This window comes from Conger conger, chromosome 4, assembly GCF_963514075.1.
Source record: "Conger conger chromosome 4, fConCon1.1, whole genome shotgun sequence".
Taxonomy (NCBI): Eukaryota; Metazoa; Chordata; class Actinopteri; order Anguilliformes; family Congridae; genus Conger; species Conger conger.
This window is the reverse complement of record NC_083763.1, coordinates 34,354,598-34,366,708: the sequence shown is the minus strand read 5'-3', so window position 1 is coordinate 34,366,708 and position 12,111 is coordinate 34,354,598. Positions and strand designations below refer to the sequence as shown.

Below are 12,111 nucleotides of genomic sequence, written 5' to 3'. Positions count from 1 at the left end.
GGACAATAGGTAAAAACAAACAATATTGGATGTGCAATGAATCATGCTGAAGCTATCATTGTATAAGGAATAAGGAATTGTTTGTTATTGGATGTCTCGCATAGGGCTTGCTGTTATTTAAATCGCAGATCGCTTGTTTGATTGTTGGATGTCTCGCGGAGGATGCCGTGGTTTGAAATCGCGTGTTTGTATGTTGTGTGTTGCGCTGCTGCACAGGCGTAACGATACATCGCATCAGTGCGTCTGATCAGCGCTACTGAATGCAGTTGTATGTTATTGTGAATTGTGTGTTGTGGCTTACGTAGGCTGCAGGGTTATTTCTACGTTTATTGCTGGCGCTATGTCTGATTTGAAGGAACAGCCGGAGGGCGGGTCCGAGCCTGTAGTGGAGCAGCCCGCTGAGGCTGATGAAGAGGAGATAACTCTATTGAAACTGATTCGCTCTCGTAGAGGAAAACTGGAAGTGTTATCACGTAAGCAGAATGAAATTCAAACTCTGTTGGATGATAAATATGGAAAACCTGCCAAAAACACCATAAAGCTGAAGTGTGAAGTGCTAGAGAGTGCACTGGAAGACTTTGTGCAGTTTCAAAATGCTGTGTTAAAGTTAATGTCAGAAGAAGAAAAAGAGTGTGACCAAATGGACTGGTTTGAGCCTAAAATAAAGAGGTTCAGAGAGTTTTTGAGAGATGTGGAGAGAAAGGTGGAGTTGGCTGCTTATGAGGAGCAGCTTAATGAACGTCATGAAGAGCTTCCTGATGTACAGCCAGAAGACAGTGTGTCACGCAAGGGGTCCACTGTCCGAAGTACTACATCCTCAACCAGAAGATTAAAGGCACAGGCTGAGGCAGAGAAAGCAGTCTTATTGGTTCGTGCAGATATGCTTGAAAAGAAGCATCAAATGGAAATAGAAGAAGCAAGCCTCAAAGCAAAGAAGGAAAGATTGCAAGTGGAAGCTGGCTTAGCTGAAACCGCTGCAAAATTAAAGGTTCTGGAAGAATATGAAGTTTCATCTCAAACATCTCAAGTTGATATAAGGAAGACTCCTCCTGATGCCATGAATGCTTATCTGAAGCAAGCGGATTGGAAAAGGACAATTAGAACACTGGAGAAGTTTAACCCCTCAACACCCGCAGCCTCAGAAGAGCGAACACAAATAGAAAGCCAAGTTCAACACAGCATTCATCATGTAGGACCCATTTACACCAGCTCAGGTGGTGCTAGAACCAAGACTCATCAACAGCAACAACCTGTGATGCCTGCAGGTGGCGCCACTCTGTCTGGTATTGGTCTTGATCATGGAAATAAAACTCTGGTTGATGTGTTGAGCAGACAAAATTAGATTTCTGAGCTCATTGTGAAGCAGCAGCGTTTGTCTTTGCTTCCAGTCAAAGCAATAACAGCATTCTCTGGTGAACCACTGCAATATCAGTCTTTTATTCAAGCTTTTGAACACTGCATTGAAAGCAAAACTGACAGCAACCAAGACCGACTGTATTTTTTGGAACAGTTCACAAGTGGGCAAGCAAAGGAACTAGTTCGTAGTTGTCTGCACTTAGAGTCTGTAATGGGATACAGGGAGGCCAGGAGGCTTCTATTGGATAACTTTGGCCATGATATGAGAATCACAGCTGCCTACATGGATAAAGCACTCAACTGGCCAACCATTAAAGTCGAAGATGCAAAGGCCTTACATTCATATGGACTCTTTCTGAGAGGATGTTATAATGCACTACAAAATGGTCAGTACATGGAAGAGATTAACACACCTTCCAACCTGAGAATAATTATTTCCAAACTCAGGGACAAGTTCAGGTCTGTCGCTTGTGAGATTCAGGAAAGACACAAAAGGAGAGCAAGTTTCAAAGACCTGGTAAACTTTGTTGAAAAACAGGCTAGGATCAGCACAGATCCCATCTTTGGAGACATTCAAGATCCCCGCCCAGCCAACAAAGCTTTTGGATCAAAGACATTTAAACCTACCACCAAAGGAAGTAGCTTCGCCACTGCAATAACTACTGTGTCTGAACTCAGAGAAGAAAAATAATACTTACCCATTGCCTGCCACTTATCAGCCATCTGAAGATCCTGTGAAAAAGAGAATTGCTTATCAGCCATCAGAGATCCCTGTGAAAAACAGAAGTACTTACTTGAATGAAAGACCTGATAACAGAATTGCTTTGCAAAGACCATGTGCATTCTGTTCAGGAGACCACACACTGGAGTTGTGTAGAAAATTTAAAGCAAGACCACACAAAGCAAAGGTGGATGGTGCACGTTTTGGATGTTTAACATTGGGACACATGAGCAGAGAATGCAAAAAAAGGCTCACATGTGCCACCTGTCAAAAGAAACACCCCACTCTACTGCACATCAGGACCGAAGAGGATGGCTCTCACAAAGAAGTGAAATCTGCTGTTGAGACGCCCAAAGAAAAACTGAGCAGCGCTCTGGTTTCCATGACAATCGGTGACCATACTGGGGCCGGTAAAGATTGCGCTCTTTCCATTCTGCCTGTACAGATTAAACATGCCAAAGGGAACAAGGTTGCTCAAACATATGCTTTTTTGGACCCTGGTAGTACTGCGACATTCTGTACTGAAAAGTTGATGAATGAGCTCAACATCCAGGGTCAGAGAACAGGAATTCTTCTAAAAACAATGGGGCAGGAGAAACATGTAAGCAGCTACAAAATAACTGGACTAGAAGTGGGCAGTCTTCAACATCCCTGAAGCTGCCAGAAGTATACACTCACTCAGAAATTCCTGTCATGAAGGAAAACATCCCCACACAGGACGACATCATGAAATGGCCATACCTCAGTGAAGTTCAGCTGACTACTGTCGATAAGGAGGTAGGACTGCTCATTGGACAGAATTGCCCAAAAGCTCTGGAACCATGGAAGGTTGTGAATAGTGAAGGGAACGGCCCTTATGCAGTAAAGACACAACTTGGATGGGTAGTAAATGGACCACTCAACAGCAGCCCCTGTGTGGATGAAAATGGACGGCCATATTTGAAGGCAAACAGAATCTCAATTTCCAACATCCAAGAACTGCTTGTTCAACAATACAATCAAGATTTTCCTGAACAGCGTCACAGTGAGAAAAGTGAGTTATCCGTTGAAGATAAACAGTTTCTCAAGAAAGCTTCTGACTCCGCTACATTAAAGAACGGACACTACTACCTCCAACTCCCTTTCCGAAAGGATGATGCCACAGAACCGTCACATTGCAGAACAACGTGCCCTTAACCTCATTAAGAAATTCAAGAAAGACCAGGGGTTTTTTGAGGACTATAAAAGTTTCATGGACGGGGTCATACGGGAAGGTCACGCCGAAAAGGTTCCAGACAACCAGCTGCAAAGAGATGATGGACGGATATAGTATATACCACACCATGGTGTGTATCACCCACGGAAGAAGACCATCCGTGTGGTTTTTGACTGTGCTGCCACATACAGGGGCACATCTTTGAACAAAGAGCTGTTACAAGGCCCAGACTTATCCAACACACTGTTTGGAGTTCTTCTCAGGTTTCGGCAGGAACCCATTGCCATGATGGCCGATATAGAGGGAATGTTTCATCAGGTCAGAGTACCACCCGAAGATGTAGACTTCCTTCATTTCCTTTGGTGGCCTGATGGTGATGTAACGAAATCACTGGCGGAATACAGAATGACTGTTCACCTGTTTGGTTCGGTCTCATCTCCTAGTTGTGCAAGCTATGCCCTGAAGAAAACAGCGGAGGATAACCCGATTGTTTAATATCAGTTCCCAACGAGAGTGAAACCATAGCCCTGGTCAAAGACCTCAGAGATATCTGCTTAGAAGGAGGATTTAGATTGACCAAGCGGGTAAGCAACAGCCGTGCTGTCCTGTCCTCACTGCCTGCAGAGGAAAGAGCAAAAGAGGTGAAAGAGTTAGATCTGGACAGGGAGAACCTACCTGTGGAAAAGGCACTGGGAGTCCATTGGAATGTAGAGACTGACACACTCTCATTCAGAACAGCCACAAAGACTCAGCCAATCACCAGAAGAGGTATTCTTTCTGTAGTCTGCTCTCTATATGACCCTCTAGGATTCCTTGCTCCTTTCATCTTGACTGCAAAGAACATACTTCAAGGGATGTGTAAATCCAACTGCAGCTGGGATGAAAAGATACCAGACGTATTCGGAAATGGAAAAGATGGCTCACAGACCTGAGCCAACTCACTGATTTCTCTGTTGACAAATATGGCTTGCTATAGTTATCTATGGGTAGCTAACTAGCTAGCAATGATTTTAGTTCTCACTGGTATTGCTGGATTCCCTCGTATAATTGCTCAATTATTTGTTTGCCGATACATATTTTTTAAGGACCTCCCGAATTGGCTCTTCATGGCTATGTTTATAGCATTAATCTAATGTTATTTTCTCCCTCTGTTTTTTGGTCACTGTCACAGTTGGATTGACTCCACTTTTTAAATTTTTTATTCTTTTCACATATTGTTTTAACAGTATACACTTCTCATCGGTCCAATTTGGTTTACTTTTTTTGTAAAAAAATATTAGCTATAGCTATAGCTATAGCTATAGCTAGGCTACTTTATTTTATTGTATAGGCTACAGTCAATGATCGTAACCAATCAGATAACACATCCATGGTTACGGTCGAAGTAAAACATCAACCATTGCAGCAAAGCACTTAACTGTTTTGCTTATCTAAGAAAAACATCAAAGGGTTTATATTCAAAGCCCTCAGGTAATTCCCTTACCTAAGGGGAAATCAACCCTTCAGTATCAGAGTTAAAGGAAAGACTGAAGGTGTTTTATGCAACCTGGCAAAGGTCTGAAGCCAGACTGGTGGGGGTCTAGCAGGTTGTTCTGGGAAAAGAAAGAAGAGAGTTAGTTAGAAGCAGCTCATTCAATTGCTTTGGATAAAATATGAAAAAGACAGTTCTGGATGATGAAGGGGTAGGGATGTGTATCATTAGGATTTTATTGATACCGATACCAATATCGATACTCCTTATCGGTGCCGGTATTTATCGATACTCTTATCAATACCACGGCGTGTAATTTAGTGTATAAAATAAAGACGTTACAAGATGGTAAAAGATTTTTTTTTTTTTTTACTTTATTTTTATTGATCATTTTCCTTTTACAGCAGTAGTGTTAGGGGTTACATATCAAACAATTAGAATAATATCACAGTTTAATTTATCCAACATTTCTGGTGGTATCATCTTGTTGGGTTCGATATTCAGTCCATTTTATCCATTTTTCGTTAAATGAGTCCTCTTGCAACCTTAAAATATGGGTTAGTTTCTCCATCTTATACAGTTCCCCAACAATGCCCAGCCACTGCTCCTGGGCTGGAGCGTCCACTTTATACCATGACCTTGTAACTGCCTTCTTACTGGCTGCCAATAATATTTTAACTAGATACACATCTTCTCTTTGTACATTGTCCTGTGTCAAATTCCCTAAGTACAACACAATGCATGTCTTAGGTATTTCATATACTAGTATCTTATTCAGCATTTCCCATACATTATCCCAATATTTTTCTATCTTTTGACAGCTCCAAAATACATGTGCATGGTCTACATCCATATGTCCACATAACCTCCAGCATGGTTGTTGAGCAGCTACAAGTTTTCCCCTAATTCTTGGTGTTATAAAGAATCTGACTATATTCTTCCAGCAGAATTCTCTCCATACCCTGGCGCTAGTAGCTGTACACTGTACTTTGCATATATTTTGCCATTCTTCATTGTTCAATTCTACCTTCAAATCTTTTTCCCATTTTTCTTTAATATATAAAGTTGAGGTTCCTCTCGATGACATCAGACCCTGATAAAGAGCTGAGATTACTCTGCATGTTTTCTTTTCATAGGCTTTTATCAGTATTTCAATTACTTCACTTGTTGAAGCCGTTTTTATCTCTTTTTCATAGTAATCCCTCACCTGTAAGTATCGGAAAAAATCCTGCCTCTCCAGGCCATATTTCTCCTTCAAATTTTGAAAACTCTGCATCTCCCCATTCTCAACCATTGTACATACTGCTGTAATACCTTTGTGTATCCATCGTTTAAATCCTTGATCATAGACTCCTGGTCTAAATCTGGAATCATGTGCAATCCAACTTAGAATTTTTGATTCTCTGTCCAATTTGTATTTTTTAACTACTGTATTCCATATGCCTACTGTAAATTTAGTTATTGGATCCATTATTTTTCCCATTTCAATTAATAATTCCTTATGTGCTAACATAATTTGGACTTGGTGTCCTTTCACCTCTAATTCTATATCCTTCCATCAGATTGAGGGATGTTTTCCTTAAACTGTGGGCCGTTTTCCATATGTCGTTTGAGGTCCATGAACTGTCTTGTTTCCACGCTTCTGGAATTATCACAGCATGACGACTTTGTTTAGTTACTTTATTTCGCCATCTGTTGCATACAGCTTCCCCTGGATACAGCGGATAATGCCAACCTAATCTCCGCCTCCGGTAGCTTCCTAGATTGAGGACCCCCCTGCTCTAGGACCTGGGAGTATAGGTGACCATACGGGTGCCTGTTGTAGACCTCACTAGTATGTTATCACATATGAATATTACATCTCCCTTCTTGAGCAAAATTAAACGTGTGGTCCTTTGTTTACAAAGTAGGTGTGAAATAACACTCATTACAAAAAACTATTCACCTGAGTGAGGAAAAAATACTGTGCAGTACTGTGCAGTTTAAACTGTCGATTATGCAGATATTGGTATAACATTCTTGCTATCACATAGCACATAGCAGGCATTCCAATCTTCAATCTGCAATAAGAACATATTCACATAAACAAAAGTGCAGTTACATTGATTTTCTTTTTTTTTTTCTTTTTTTTTTTTAAGCATAAGGCATCGATCCGCCTGCACCTTATAACTTTCACAGGTTTAGGACATCACATAGCTTGACCTCTCGACCTGACCTTGTGTGGTATGGAACTGCATTGGTCAGCGGCTCAGCTGTGTGTGTGTCCGGAATGTGATGTCTTTTCAGGTGAGCGTTTATCAGGTGGTATTTTCTCAGGTGTGTGTGGTATTTTCTCAGGTGTATGTGGGTCAGGTGCATTGATCACTCTGCTCCCACAGAGCTGGTTTTGTTGTCAGACCAACCGTGATGCTCCTTGCTGCTCTGGAGATGCCTGCGGTTGCGGCGATACACCTGTCCCTCTTGGGTGCGAAGAATGTAGGAACATGCAGTGTCGGCTGGCTCGATGATGACTGCTGGCTTCCAGCGGCCCTGCTCTTGAAGTCTGACGGACTCTCCGCTGTGTAGTGGTGGCAGCAGTCTAGATGATCTGTTGAAGTATTTCATCTGGTGATGTTGTCTTTGTAGCCATCTTGCATGTCCTTCTTTGTGGCTGACGATCTCAGGTTGCAGCTGCTGGTTGGTGTTTGGGAGAACTGAGCGAAGTCTGCGGCTCATTAGCAGCTGAGATGGTGACTTGAAGTTGTCAACCGGCGTGTTGCGGTATTCAAGTAGACTGATATACGGGTCCTTTCTGTCCGCTTTAGCTTTAGCTGTTTGCACTGTTCTTTCCGCCAAGCCATTACTCTGGGGGTAATGTGGGCTTGATGTTATGTGCCTGAACTCCCAGGACTTGGCGAATGACTCAAACTCCTTTGACGCATACTGAGGGCCATTATCGGACATTAGAGTCTCTGCGATGCCGTGTCTCACAAATGCTGCTTTTAGTTTGCCTATCACGGCTGTCGCTATGGTGCTGTGAAGTCGGTCCAGCTCGAAGAATCTACTGTAGTAGTCGACAGTGACCATGTAGCTTTCTCCATTCCAGGTGAACATGTCTGTTGCTACAACTTGCCACGGCCTGTCTGGGATGCGGTGGGGTATCATAGGCTCTTTGGTGTTTGATGGGCAGCGTTCTAGACAGGTGGTGCAGCGTCCGACTATGTTCGCAATGCACTTGGACATCCCAGGCCAGAACATGATGTCCCGTGCTGTTATGTGGATGCCGGTAAAGGACCAGACCAGTAATGGAGCGCCATTAAGTCCTCAAAAATAGACAATGCTCAAAGGCCAACCACCGGAATAAAAAGTAAAACACAAAAATCCAAAGCTCAGAAGTTACAGGGAACATGGAACAAAAATATTCTCCAAAATTCAGAACTAAAAAAATCCAGCAAAAAATATAATTTACCAGGAACAAAAGTAATACAAACAGAACGGCGCAAAGGTAAGCAGAGCAAAAATTTAGACAGCGTTTCTCACCAGGCTTACAGGCAGATACTGGTACGATCTGACAAAGACAACCAAACAAAGGGGAGCTTAAATACCCAGAGGAGGCAACTAAAAGGCAGAGAAAACGAGGAACAGGGGGAACCAATCAGGGCAATGATTATGTAAATTAACTGAGGGGAGTGGCAGACAGAGGTAGGTGAGGGCGGGGTCAGGACAAGGAAAACAAGAGCACATGGTGGGACGATCACAGGCAATACTAAGACATACATTACCATGAAACATAAATATGAAAAATAATGAATTACAAAAAATAAAGGATAATAAACAATGAAATAAACTCACAAAACACAGATCATGACACGTGCTCTCTCTTTACTCTTCTCCATGCCCATGTGGCCTGCATGGATTTTCTCTAGCATATTTTCCCTGAGACTGCTCGGAATTATTATTTTCTCCCCTTTAAAGAGGATGCCATTCATTTCGGACAGTTCATCTCTGTGATTCCAAAACTCACTCACCCTCTGGGGGCACTGTTTCCTTTGTTCAGGCCAGCCATCCTGTATGACTTTGCTCAGCATCACAAGCTGTTCATCTTTCTCTGTTTCAGCTTGAATCTCTTTCAGCCATGCGTCACTCACCGGCACGTTGCTGTACACGGTGTGTATTTGCATATCCATGCCCTCACTGAGGCTGGTGTCCTGAGATGCAAGTGATTTTCTTGAGAGTGTGTCAGCGACAGGTATGTCTTTACCTGGGCAGTGAGTGATCTTGAAGCAATATTTTTGTAGCTGGAGAATCATTCTCTGTAGCCTCGGCGGGGCTGCAGCTAGCGGCTTTTTCATGATCGACTCCAAGGGTTTGTGGTCGGATTCCACGTGGACATGTCGGCCGTATGCATATTGATGAAAGCGTTTGAATCCAAACAAGATTGCATACATCTCTTTCTCGATCTGCGCGTAGTTAATCTCACTGTCTGTGAGAGACTTGGACGCATAACTTATGGGCCTTCCTCCTTGTAGCAGTACAGCGCCTAGTCCATACTTTGAGGCGTCCACCTGCAGGCTGACTTCTTTGTCCGGGTCAAAATATGCAAGAACCGGTCCTGGTTCGCTGGTGATGAGGTCTTTCATTTTCTGAAATGCTGCGTCATGTTGTTTGTCCCACAGAAACTCACTGGACTGTTTCAGTAGCAGACGCATAGGTGCGTTGATCTCGGAGAGGCTGGGGGCAAACTTGGCTAGGTAATTAACCATGCCTAACACCGTCTCTAGTTCTGCACGGTTCTTTGGTGGTTCCATCATCTTGATGGCAGAGATCTTTGCTGGGTCTGGCTTCATACCTTCAGCTGAGAGGCGATGACCAAAGTAGCTGACCTCGGTAGCTGCTATGGTGCTTTTCTCTGGGTTGAGCCGGACTCCTTTCTCTCGTGATCGCTGAAGCATGGCACGCAGATTTCTGTCATGCTCCTCTCTGGTTGCATCATAGATGAGGATGTCATCTACGATGGCAGCCACTCCATTGAGACCATCGTAAGTCTCATCTATCTTACGTTGGAATTTGTCTTGGGCTGAGATTATGCCACTAGCCCTTCTGTATGCAAAAGAGGCAAAGTATACAGTGTTATTTAAGCAGTTGTGTAGCGCACCAGCGGCAGCTGTATGCGGCAGCCTCGGCTACTTGCCTCGGCGTACGAATTTGCAGGTGTACAAAGTCGGGGGTGTCTATCTACGGGTGTCCATCTAGGCTGTCCGAGACCCTGATGTCTGATTTAGTTTTTGCTGCCTGCCCTCATTCCACTGTGTAGTATTCCTCTTGTCCTCCCTAGTTCCCTCCATGTGTTTCCTTCCCATCCCTGTCCTCTCTCCTCTCCCCAGGTCCCAGTCAGGTAGGAGGTTCGCCTCCCGCCAACATGGGCAGAATATCTCTAACGTCATCTTCCCTCCCAGATCCCCTGGTACTGATCTCTGTGTGGCTGGTGGCCTCTGGAACTGCCAGTCCGCTGTCCAGAAAGCAGACTTCATATCTGCCTATGCCTCCCACCTCAACCTTGACTTTCTTGCTTTAACTGAAATGTGGCTCTCACCAGAGAACACGGCCACCCCGGCTGCCCTTTCCTCTGCCTTCTCTTTTTCCCACACACCCAGATCCTCTGGCAGAGGAGGTGGCACAGGTCTCCTAATCTCATCCTCATGGAGATCTAGTGTCTTCTCCTCATCCCTCTCCTTCTCCTCCTTTGAATTTCATGCAGTTTCTGTTACTTTGCCGTACAAACTGTTTATTGTTGTTGTTTATCTCCCCCGGGTCCTCTGGGGAACTTCTTGGATGAGATGGACATCCTCCTCAGCTCCTCACCAGTCAATGACACCCCCCTGGTCCTCCTGGGTGACTTCAACCTCAACTCAGTCCACCCAGTCTACCTTTCTACCTTACCAGTCTCCTCTCTTCTTTTGACCTTACCCTCACTCTTTCCCCTCCCACCCACAAAGCAGGCAACCTTCTTGACCTCATCTTCACAAGGAGCTGCACAACAACCAACCTCTCTGTAACACCACTCCATATATCTGACCACTCCTTCATCTCCTTCTCTCTTCCACTCTCCTCTTACACCCATCCATCTCTCCCACCATCCACTGTCACCTGTCGACGGAACCTACGCCACCTGTCTTCCTCCACCCTCTCATCTACAATCCTCTCCTCCCTACCATCCGCGGAGTCTTTCTCTCGACTGTCTCCCGACGATGCGGCTACAACTCTCATGTCCTCCCTCTCATCTTCCTTTGACTCTCTGTGTCCCCTCACCACAAAACTAGCTCGGGCCTCCCCCCCCAGTCCTTGGCTTTCTGATGCTCTATGAGCTGTCCGAACCGAACTGCAGGCGGCGGAGAGAAAATGGAAAAGGTCCTGTCTCCCCAGTGATATAGCTTCCTTCCATGCCCTCTTATCATCTTTCCATTCCTCTGTCTCTCTAGCTAAATCTTCCTTCTTTCACTCGAAAATTAACGCGGCCGCCTCTAATCCCCGCAAACTGTTTTCAACTTTCTCCTCTCTTCTGCCCCCCCCCCCCCTCACTCACACCTGATGACTCTGTCTCCTTCTTTGAAAAGAAGGTCGATGCTATTCGCAATTCCTTCTCCCAACCCTCCACCCCTACTGACCCTCCTACCCTCCCCAACTCCCTAACCTCCTTTTCTCCCCTCTCTGACGCCGACACACTGAAACTCCTTACTTCCCACCGCCCAACCACCTGTCCTCTTGACCCCATCCCCTCTCCCCTCCTACAATCTATATCTGATGACATTCTCCCTTTTCTCTCCTCTCTAATCAACACCTCCCTCTCTTCCGGCACCATGCCCTCTTCCCTGAAGAGGGCCAGAGTCACTCCCCTGCTCAAAAAACCTACTCTTGACCCCTCTGCCCTGAACAACTACCAGCCTGTCTCTCTTCTTCCCTTTCTCGCTAAAACTCTGGAACGGGCGGTCTGCTCCCAACTGTCCACTTATCTTCTCCAGAACAATCTCCATGACCCCAACCAGTCTGGTTTCAAGAGTGGCCACTCCACTGAAACCGCCCTGCTCGCGGTTACTGAGGCACTCCACTCTGCTAAAGCAAAATCCCTCTCCTCTGTCCTTATCTTCCTCGACCTGTCGGCCGCCTTCGATACAGTGAACCATGAGATTCTGCTCTCATCGCTGTCTGGGATGGGTGTCACAGGGTCTGCACTCGCTTGGTTTTCCTCCTACCTCTCTGGTCGCTCCTACCAGGTGACTTGGAGGGGCTCAGTCTCCGACCCTCACCCCCTACGAACTGGAGTCCCGCAGGGCTCGGTTCTTGGGCCTCTCCTCTTCTCGCTATACACCATGTCTCTTGGTTCTGTTATCT

The 12,111-nt window shown here is 45.0% G+C and overlaps 1 pseudogene; it reads left to right on the top strand.

Moving 5' to 3' along the window:
- The first annotated feature begins 3,578 nt into the window (after window positions 1–3,578).
- LOC133126604 (uncharacterized) lies at window positions 3,579–4,204 on the top strand (annotated as a pseudogene).
- The last annotated feature ends 7,907 nt before the right edge of the window (window positions 4,205–12,111 follow it).